This window comes from Antechinus flavipes, chromosome 3 (genome assembly GCF_016432865.1).
Source record: "Antechinus flavipes isolate AdamAnt ecotype Samford, QLD, Australia chromosome 3, AdamAnt_v2, whole genome shotgun sequence".
Taxonomy (NCBI): domain Eukaryota; kingdom Metazoa; phylum Chordata; class Mammalia; order Dasyuromorphia; family Dasyuridae; genus Antechinus; species Antechinus flavipes.
This window is the reverse complement of record NC_067400.1, coordinates 633156806-633165828: the sequence shown is the minus strand read 5'-3', so window position 1 is coordinate 633165828 and position 9023 is coordinate 633156806. Positions and strand designations below refer to the sequence as shown.

Here is a 9023-nt window from a genome sequence, read left to right as displayed (position 1 = left end):
TCTCCGCAGTTCCCGATTTCATAAATCCGGGCGGCTGCTGGCAAACATCAAATCGAATTTTCGGATTTATTTCAAAGTTCAGGGTCCACTCTCAACTTCCCGGTTGTGTGCAGGATGCCCTTTAAAGTTTATTTCCCATTATAGCACTCCCTTAAGTCAGGACAATCAATAAAACAATAAATGACGTCCTTCAAACAATAAAGTCCCGAGTTGTTGATTTCCGATGTGTAATCGCTGGTAATGACACTTGCCTTTCTTCGGGCCCCCTTGCAGAATAGGGAGCCCCGGGCCTTGCGGTCCAGTTCTTTGCAGACGCAGCCCTCCCTGCCAATTCAGGGGGTGGCCACTGCGGCCCCTCCCTCACACCCTGCGGCCTCTCCTTCACACCTTGTGGCCCCTCCTTCACACCCTGCGGCCCCTCCTTCACACCTTGTGGCCCCTCCTTCACACCCTGCGGCCTCTCCTTCACACTCTACGGCCCCTCCCTCACACCCTGCTGCCAAATGAACTCCCGGTCCAAGCCCCCAGGGGCGTGGCTTTGTCACGAGCGCTCCCTCATCTTGGACTGGGAAGTCGATTTTTTTGACGTTGAGGATAAAACTTGAAACTTATATTCTGCTTGATCCAAAGCTTCAAAATCTAGATGTTTTCCTCACACGATGAAAGAGGCAGAAGGACCTGCATATAGTCCCCCCGCAGGCCACATGCATTAATGGAGCACCCACCATGTGTCAGGTGCCAGAGGCGGAAAGATCAAAAGGGAGTTGGCAGCTGCGCAGGGGCAGGAGGGGTGAGGAGGGGTGGCTCCGCCTGGCCCCAAGGCTCTCGGGTTCTCGGGGAGCTGCTTCCCGGCAGGAGGGCTCTGCCCTCCACTTCACCCCACTCACAGGCTTTCACTTGGATTTGTTCCTGAATTCTCTTCCTGGGGAAGAACAAGGTGTTTATTTGCTCCCCATTGGAGGAGGGTGTCCCAGGCCCAAAGAGAGCCCTGTCTCTTTTCCGGTGGCAGCCCGCAGGGGCTATTCCTCAAGAACTACTTCTGGAAGAGAGGCCTGGGGTCCGATCTCTCCAGGGGCTGCCACTGGCCTCCCAACCTCAGGCTCGGCTTTGTCTGGGTCTGGCTCAGTTCCGCTCGTCCTCGGCAATGGGGGCTGGGGCAGAACCGGCCGGGCTGCCCTGGGAGCTTCGGAGGCCACCAGGCGGCCAGAGCCGGGGCCCCTGATTGGAGTTTGTCAATAGAGGATCCCGGTGAGACCCGACCCTCGGGAGCGACCTCAGGGGATCTGCCCAGAAGCTGAGACCTCAGTCCTGTGGCTGGAGGGGGAACGGTCCGTCAATGGCCCAAAAGCCATGGGGGACTGGGGGGCAGTGTGGCCTTCCAGGGCCTGAGGCACTTCGGAAGTAGCCGGGGGTTCTGTACTTGGGTCTGTGCTCTTTGTTAAATAGCATCAAAGCCAAAAGGATCATTGATATGGAGGAGAAAATAAAGGGGCAAATTGAGAACTCGCCTGGCTTGAGTCTAAGAACATTAGAAAAGCACCCTGGAACCTTGGAGCTCTCCAAGCCCTGCCTGCTGGGGGAGGGGGAGTGGCCTGAGGGTGGAGGTCCGGTATCTGGGAGCAAGGAGGAGGGCACTCCAAGAGGCCTTTCCTTCCCTCTCTCCCTCCCTCCCTCCCTTCCTTCCTTCCTTCCCTCCTCCCTTCCTTCCTTCCTTCCTCCCTTCCTCCCTTCCTCCCTTCTTCCCTTCCTCCCTTCCTCCCTTCCTCCCTCCCTTCCTTCCTTCCTTCCTTCCTCTGGGTTGGGGTCTCTGAGGATCTTTAGAGGTCTGTGGGTAGATCTCTGGGTAGGGAGTCTCTTAAGGGTCTCTGGGGGTGTGTGATGGGATAGTTTCTTCAGGGATCTCTGGGCAGGGGTCTCTGGTGTGTCTCTGGGTAGGGGCCTCTTGGCAAGGTTCTCTGGGCAAGAGTTTTAAGGGGTTTGTGGGCAAAGGAATCTTTGAGCAGAGTTCTCTGGGTGTCTATGGATAGGGGGTCTCTGCAGGGGTCTCTGGGCAGGGGTCTTTAGGGATCTCTGGGCTAGGGTCCTTAGGCAGAGGGACTTTTTCTGGGGCCTCTGGGCAGGGATCTCTGGTGTGTCTTTGAGAAGAGTCTCTGAGTGTCTCTGGGCAGGGGTCCCTAGGCAGGTGGTCTCCACAAGCTTGTGGGCTGGTATCTCTGGGGGTCTCTGAGTAGGAGTTTCTAGGTAAGGGATCTCTGAGGGTTTCTGGGCAGAATTCTCTGGGGGATTCTGCGTGTCTCTGAGGATCTTTAGAGTTCCCTGGGGGGTCTGACGATCTCTTGGCAGAGGTCTCTGGGTGTCTCTGGGCAGGTATCTCTGGGGAATCTCTGTCTCTGGGCTGGGGTACTTAGGCAGGGGGTCTCTACAGGCTGTATGGGCTGGGGTCTCTGCAGGGTCTCTGGGCAGGAGTCTGGTTGGGGAGGTCTCTGCAGGGTCTCTGGGCAGGAGTCTCTGGTTGGGGAGGTCTCTGCAGGGTCTCTGGGCAGGGGTCTCTGGTTGGGGAGGTCTCTGCAGGGTCTCTGGGCAGGAGTCTGGTTGGGGAGGTCTCTGCAGGGTCTCTGGGCAGGAGTCTGGTTGGGGAGGTCTCTGCAGGGTCTCTGGGCAGGAGTCTCTGGTTGGGGAGGTCTCTGCAGGGTCTCTGGGCAGGGGTCTCTGGTTGGGGAGGTCTCTGCAGGGTCTCTGGGCAGGGGTCTTTAGGAGTCTCTGGGTGCGTCTCTGGATAAGGGGTCTCTGGGTGTCTCTGGGCAAGGGGTGTCCACAGGGTTTCTAGGGGTCTGTGGGCAGGGGTCTCTAAGGGTCTCCGGGGGGTCCTGGGCTGGGGGCGGTAATCCGCTGCGTCTGCGCCCCTCTACTTGGGCTTGGAGACGAAGCTCCGCCCTCCCGCAGTCCGGCCCCGCCTCTCCGCCTCCTGCGCATGCCCGGAAGCTCACAGTCTGGTGCGTAGTGCGCAGGCGCAGCGTTCTGCGGGCTCTGGGCTGGCGGCTGGGAGCGGGCGCGGGCCGCTTGCCCCCACGTGGGCTCGTGCCGGGCCCGGGAGTCCGCGCGCGGCCCGCGCCGGAGGAGGGGGTTCTGTCCCAACATGGGACCAAAACACGTGACCCGCCTGGTGGGCTCCTTCGGAAGCAACACGTGAGTGGGGGGCGAGCACGTGGCGGGGGGAGCACGTGGCGGGGGAAGGGCGCTGGGCCGGGTGGGGGTCCCCGCAAAGGGGGAGGGCCGAGGGCTTCCGCAACATCGGACCGGGGCTCCTGGGGGTGGGAGTGCCCCCGGCTCCGCTATGGGGGAGGGGTTGGGGGCCAGGCTGGGCACGGGAGGGTGCTGGGGCTGAGGCTGGGGGCTGTGGGGGGCTGGAGGCAGGACCGGGGCTGCGGGGGACGCCTGCGCCGGGAGGGGGGTGGCAGGCCAGGCCCGGGCTGGAGACGGGGCTGGGCGAGGGCTGGGAAGGGGGGGACAGAAGGGGAGGCCAGCCCGGGGCTGCAGGGGGTGCGGCCCTTGCTGGAGGCCCCGATGATGGCAGCACTGGGCGCTGACCGCCTGTGAAGGACAGACCACGTGCCCCCTGCACTGCCAGGGGTCTGAGGGGCCTGGGGGAGGGGGCTGGGGTTTGCGGCCCGGCCGTGCGCTCCGGCCTACCCGTGTGAGCCTCCGGCGTCTCCCTTACAGATGAGCAGACTGAGAGGAGCCCAGCGCGGGGCCTGAGGCTGCGCTGGGGCGGGGATGCCGGGGAGCCCCTGCCCCAGGTGAGTCTGGGGCCCGGGGAGGGCGGGTGGGCTCTGAGCCCCATGGTGACAAACGCGGTGCCCCCAGGCTGGACTTCTGGGTCTGAGGGGGCCGGAGGCTGAGCCCCAGCCCAGGTCTGCCCCCCCACCTGCTCCCCTTCTCCCTTACAGAGGTTCCAGTGAGCCCCAGAACTGCTCCCGGCCCCCTGGTAAGACACCCCCCTTTCCCACTCCAGACCTGGGGAGGCCCCCCAGCTGTGCCCTCTCTGCCCTCCCACCCCAGCACATGGTCTGGCCCCTCCCTGACCCACATTTGGGGGAGGGGGGAGCCCCAGGAGGGCCCTGAAACCCCAGCTCCACTAGGAACCTCAACCACACTGAGGAGCAGTGCCCTCCGCCATCCCCTTGTGCCTCCAGATTGGGGGGGGGGTCCGTCCTTGGCAGGGACCAAGCCTGGGCAGGGCTGGGACCCCGATGATGTCAGCACTGGGCTCTGACTCTTGTGAAGACTCTCGGTGCCCCCTGGGCCTTTGACTCCCAGGGGTCTGAGGGGTCCCCACGCCCCCCCCTTCCCCCCCCCCCCCCCCCCCCCCCCGGGGCTGGGCTGGTGACGGAGCCAGTGTTTGAACAGCCTTTTCCCGCTTCAGGTAGAGAGGCCGCCCGGGAGCTCTGCAGGAGGAAGACCGCTTTGGGGGCCACCTGTTGGGCCTGCGTCCTCGGGGGGCCACTCGTGCCCTCGCTCTTAGAGAAAATAAATAATTTGGCAAACACGGAGCCTCGGTGCCCTTTTGTGAGCTACTCGGGGCTGCCTGGGATCCCGGGGTTGCCCTAGCAGGGGGCTGGGCTCTGCCCCAGGCAGAAAGGACCCTCGCAGCCTCCAGCCTGGACGGGAGGAAGTCCAAGGCGAGGTCTCGGCCCCCGGGTGTTGGCCCGGAGGCCTCAGAATAAGGGGGCGCCGGCCTCGGGTCCCTGCCCCCGCCCCGCTGTGGGGGAGGAGTGGGGGAGGGGGCGCTGGCAGAGGGAATGGCCCCGGTGGGCGGATGGAGCTCGGGCCTGCAGTCGGGACCCCAGCCGGGTGAGCCTGTTTCCATTGGTGAAAGGGACTGAGGTTGCAGGGTCCCTGCCCCGGGAGTAAGGGCGGCCGGTGGGGCTTCGGGCTCAGTGTTCAAGGCAAACGCCAGCCTCCCTTAGTGACCCCCTCAGACCCCGCGGCGAGGCCAGGAGGGGGCGCTCTGACAGCTGGGCTGTCCAGCGGCTCCTCGGAGTGGGCCGTGGGAGCTCGGACGCAGGAAGAGCGCCGGTGGGGGGGGGGGGGGCAGGATAAGCGGATGATCGTCTTCCGAACCAACACCCAGACACATTGTAACCACTGTTGGTCACGGGAGGGGGAGGGAAGGGGGGGGCCGGTCCGGGGGAACGGTCTACGTTTGGCTGCGGGCTTACTGTCTAACTTCCGAAAGGAAGCGCTCGGACCCGGCTTCCCAGCGGCATGACCTTTGCCTCCGTCTGCCGGTCGGATAAATGGGGCGATAATAGTGCCTGCCTCCCGGGTGGGTGGGAGACGAGCGCTCAGCCCGGGCCGAGGCTCTACGAGTGAGGGGTGGTCGCTTTGTCCTTCCTCGACCTTGACGCGGGGACGCGAGGCTGCAGCGCCACCTGGCGCCGAGGAGGGCTGAGACAAGCTAGCGCCCGGCAACGGGGGCTGCCGGTAATAAGGCTGGCGGGGAGCCAACAGCCGGCGGCTGGAGGGAACCCGGGAAAGGGAGAAAATGGCCGCGGGGGCGGCTCCGCCGGCGCTCTCGGAGCTCCCACGCCCACGGTGGGCGGGACAGGAGGAGGGGCTCAAAGTGCGGGGGAAACGGAAGTCTCTACTGGCGCGTGCGCCGGGCGGAGGCTCCCCGAGGGCGGCGCGGTTCCCCGGTCTTTGGCCCCAGGGATGCCGGGGCTGGGCTTGTACTCCAGGAGGTCCGAGGACGTTCCCGCCGTTCCTAAGTGTTCGCGGGAAGGCTCTCGTGCTGGAAGAGCCCCGGACCCGGGCAGCGTCCGCGATGGGACGCGGTGCCATGTGGGGCGGAACAAGGCGGAAGGGTCAGGGCTAGAAGGGCGTCCGCGGGGAAAAGACTGACCCGTGTTCTGGGGGTTTGGTCTTTTAGTTATTTTTTGCCTTTTTTTAAAACTATAGCTTTTTGCTGGCAAAGCGTGTGCGGGGGTAATTTTTCAGCACTGACCCTTGCAAAAACTTCTGTTCCAGCTCCCCCTCCCCCAGATGGCCGGTAAATACGTTAAAGTACATGTTAAGTAAGGTCTGTGTCTGCCAACGCTGCGGCTGTCCGCCCCGCGAGGAAAAGCGGACTCAGAAAGAAGGTAAACTAGCCAGGGCAAACACAGCAGCAGAAGGAGCGCATGCGCCCCACACTCACCCCCCAGAGTTCTTTCTCTCATTGTGGCCTCGGCCCTCAGAAGTGATCATCGTATCCTCTTGTTGCCGCGTGTGATGATCTCCTGGCCCTGCCCATTTCCCTCAGCATCAGTTCCTGTAAGTCTCGCCAGTCCTCTCTGTATTCTTCCTGCTGGTCATTCCTTACAGAACAATAATATTCCATAACATTCATATACCACAATTTCTCCAATTGATGGGCATCCATTCATTTTCCAGCTTCTGGCCACTACACACAGGGCTGCCACAAACATTTTGGCACATACAGGTCCCTTTCCCTTCTTTAGTATCTCTTTGGGATATAAGCCCAGTAGTAGCACTGCTGGATCAAAGGGGATGCACAGTTTGATCACTTTTTGAGCATAGTTCCAGATTGCTCTCCAGAATGGCTGGATGTGTATCAGTGTCCCTGTTTTCCCACATCCCCTCCAACATTCCGCATTATCTTTCCCTGTCATTCTAGTCAGTCTGACAGGTGTGTAGTGGTATCTCAGAGTTGTCTTAATTTGCTTTTCTCTGATTAATAATGATTTGGAGCATCTTTTCATATGTTTATAAATAGTTTCAATTTCTTCGTCTGAGAATTGTCTGTTCATATCCTTTGACCATTTATCAGTTGGAGAATGGTTTGATTTCTTATAAATTTGAATTGATTCTCTATATGTTTTGGAAATGAGGCCTTTATCAGAACCTTTGACTGTGAAGATGTTTTCCCAGGTTGTTGCTTCCTTTTCAATCTTATCTGAGATGTTCTCTCCAAAATGTGCTGTTCTCTGTTGGGGTTTCCTTGGGGTCTCTGGGGCAGCTTCGTCTCAGTTCAGGAATCACCACAAGGGCAGCCAGGGGTTAAAGTCCAAATCCCTTATTGTCCCCTTCAAAGTCCTGTCTCCTTCACTTGGGGCTCGGCTAAGTTTCTGGAGGCCTCCGGAGTCTTGGTTTCAGTGGAGAAGTGAGGGAGGGGAGCTGCCACCCAGGCGGTGTGAGATGGGATGGATCTGTCTGAGCCCGAGGGCTTGGGCTCCAGCCTCCAGCCTTCTGTCTGCTTCTCCTAAGTCTCGGAATCTCCCTGGCTGAGGCTCCTGGCTAACATGCCCCGCGCTGAATATAAACCAATCATTCTATCACTAGAAAACCATTATTTGTTGTAGGATTAAATCGATGCTAAACTAGATTTAACCATTGTCTCCTCAACTCCACTTAGTCCCTTGTTTCAAGTTCTGGCCCATAACGTCTCCTTGTAGGAGTAAATCAATCATACTGAACTCTGCTAAGTTAGATAACCATTGTCTCTATCAATTCCAGTGACTTAGCACCTTGTAAGCATCCTTTGTTCCAAGTTCAGAGTTCTGGCCCACAGTACTCGTCTGCATTCGTTTTGTTTGTACAAAAGCTTTTAAACCTGATCCAATCAAAATTCACTATTCTGTGATCAATAATGACCTCTAGTTCTTTGGTCACAAATTCCTTCCTCCTCCACAGATCTGAGGTAAACTGTCCTATGTTCTTTTAATTTATTTACGATCTCATTCTTTATCCCTAGATCATGAGTCCACTTTGATCTTATCTTGGTGTATAGTATTAAGTGTGAGTCAATGAATGGCTTTTTATTTTCAAAACGCATGCACAGGTCATTTTCAGCATTCCCCTTTGCAAAAGCCTATCTTCTAAATTTTTCTCCCTCCCCTTATGTTAAATGACAATTCTATGGATATTTCCATATCTCTCATTCTGCAGAAGAAAAATCAGATCAAAAAGGAAAAAATTACAAAAAAAGGAAGCAAACGACAAAAAAGATGAAAGTATTATGTTACTATCCCTTCAGTTCCCAGCATCCTCTTTCTGGATGCAGGTGGCTCTCTCCATTTCATGTCTATTGGAATTGTGGGTCCTTGTTCTGAAAGTAGTCTGGGGTCTTTAAAGAAGCTTGCTAGGTCCCACGGAAAACCCCACCCTTTCCAGTGAGTTCTGGGCCTGAATGAAGTCTGTATTGTTTTTCCTGGAAATGTCCAGAAGGCAGCTCCGTCCCCTAGCCCCAAGAGCGGCTCAGTCCCCCTCGCCCCCAGAGCGGCTCAGTCCCCCCCGCCCCCAGAGAGGTCCCGTCCCCCCGCCCCCAGAGAGGCCCCGTCCCCCCGCCCCCAGAGCGGCCCCGTCCCCCAGCCCCCAGAGCGTCCTCTGTCCACCAGCACAGACGCTCCCATCCCATCCGTCCTTGAGCGGGTCTCCTGTAGGAAGCTCCTCAGCCGTGGGGGTGCTACCCACCAACAGGAGCCTGTGAACGACCCGGTCACCTGTTTGGACTGTGCTGGATTTCCCCCCGGAAGGAGCTGTGAAAATGAGCGGCAGAGAGACGGAGAGGGCCGGGGTGGGACTGCCCTGCAGCGTGTGTCCCGTGCAGAACTGGGAGGAACCGGAGCAAGGTGGTCTCTGATGGAAATGGAGGCTGCCACGTCATGGTGGGAGAGCCACGGGTGACCTCTCCTGGTCTCCCCATTCTGGCAGATCTAGGGAAGGAGTGAACAGGTCGCTCAGAGCAGGCACAAACCCGTAAGTATCAGAAAGCACCTACTGTGTGCCAGAGGCTGTGCTAAGAAAGGCAACGAAGCACTTTCCTCGCCCTCCAGGAGCTTCCCCTCCAAGCTGGAAGCCGGGAGGGACGTGGGCGAATCCAGCCGAGGATTCCCCAGTCTCCCACACCTTCCCTTCACCCGTCCCTCGGCCGGCCTTCAGTCTCTCATCTTTCTCCAGGCGGGCCTCCCCTGCCTCTCGATGTACTTAACCCTTTGCGCTCTGGCACCCGACCTCATCACAAT

General features: G+C 59.1%; 2 non-coding genes across 2 annotated transcripts; both read left to right on the top strand.

Moving 5' to 3' along the window:
- The first annotated feature begins 3556 nt into the window (after positions 1-3556).
- Positions 3557-3643, top strand: LOC127558533 (small nucleolar RNA SNORD88). The gene has a single exon (XR_007952910.1). It is a non-coding gene; the product is annotated as a small nucleolar RNA SNORD88 (small nucleolar RNA).
- Positions 3644-4242: 599 nt separating this feature from the next.
- On the top strand, positions 4243-4332 carry LOC127558531 (small nucleolar RNA SNORD88). Its single transcript, XR_007952909.1, has one exon. It is a non-coding gene; the product is annotated as a small nucleolar RNA SNORD88 (small nucleolar RNA).
- Positions 4333-9023: the final 4691 nt, after the last annotated feature.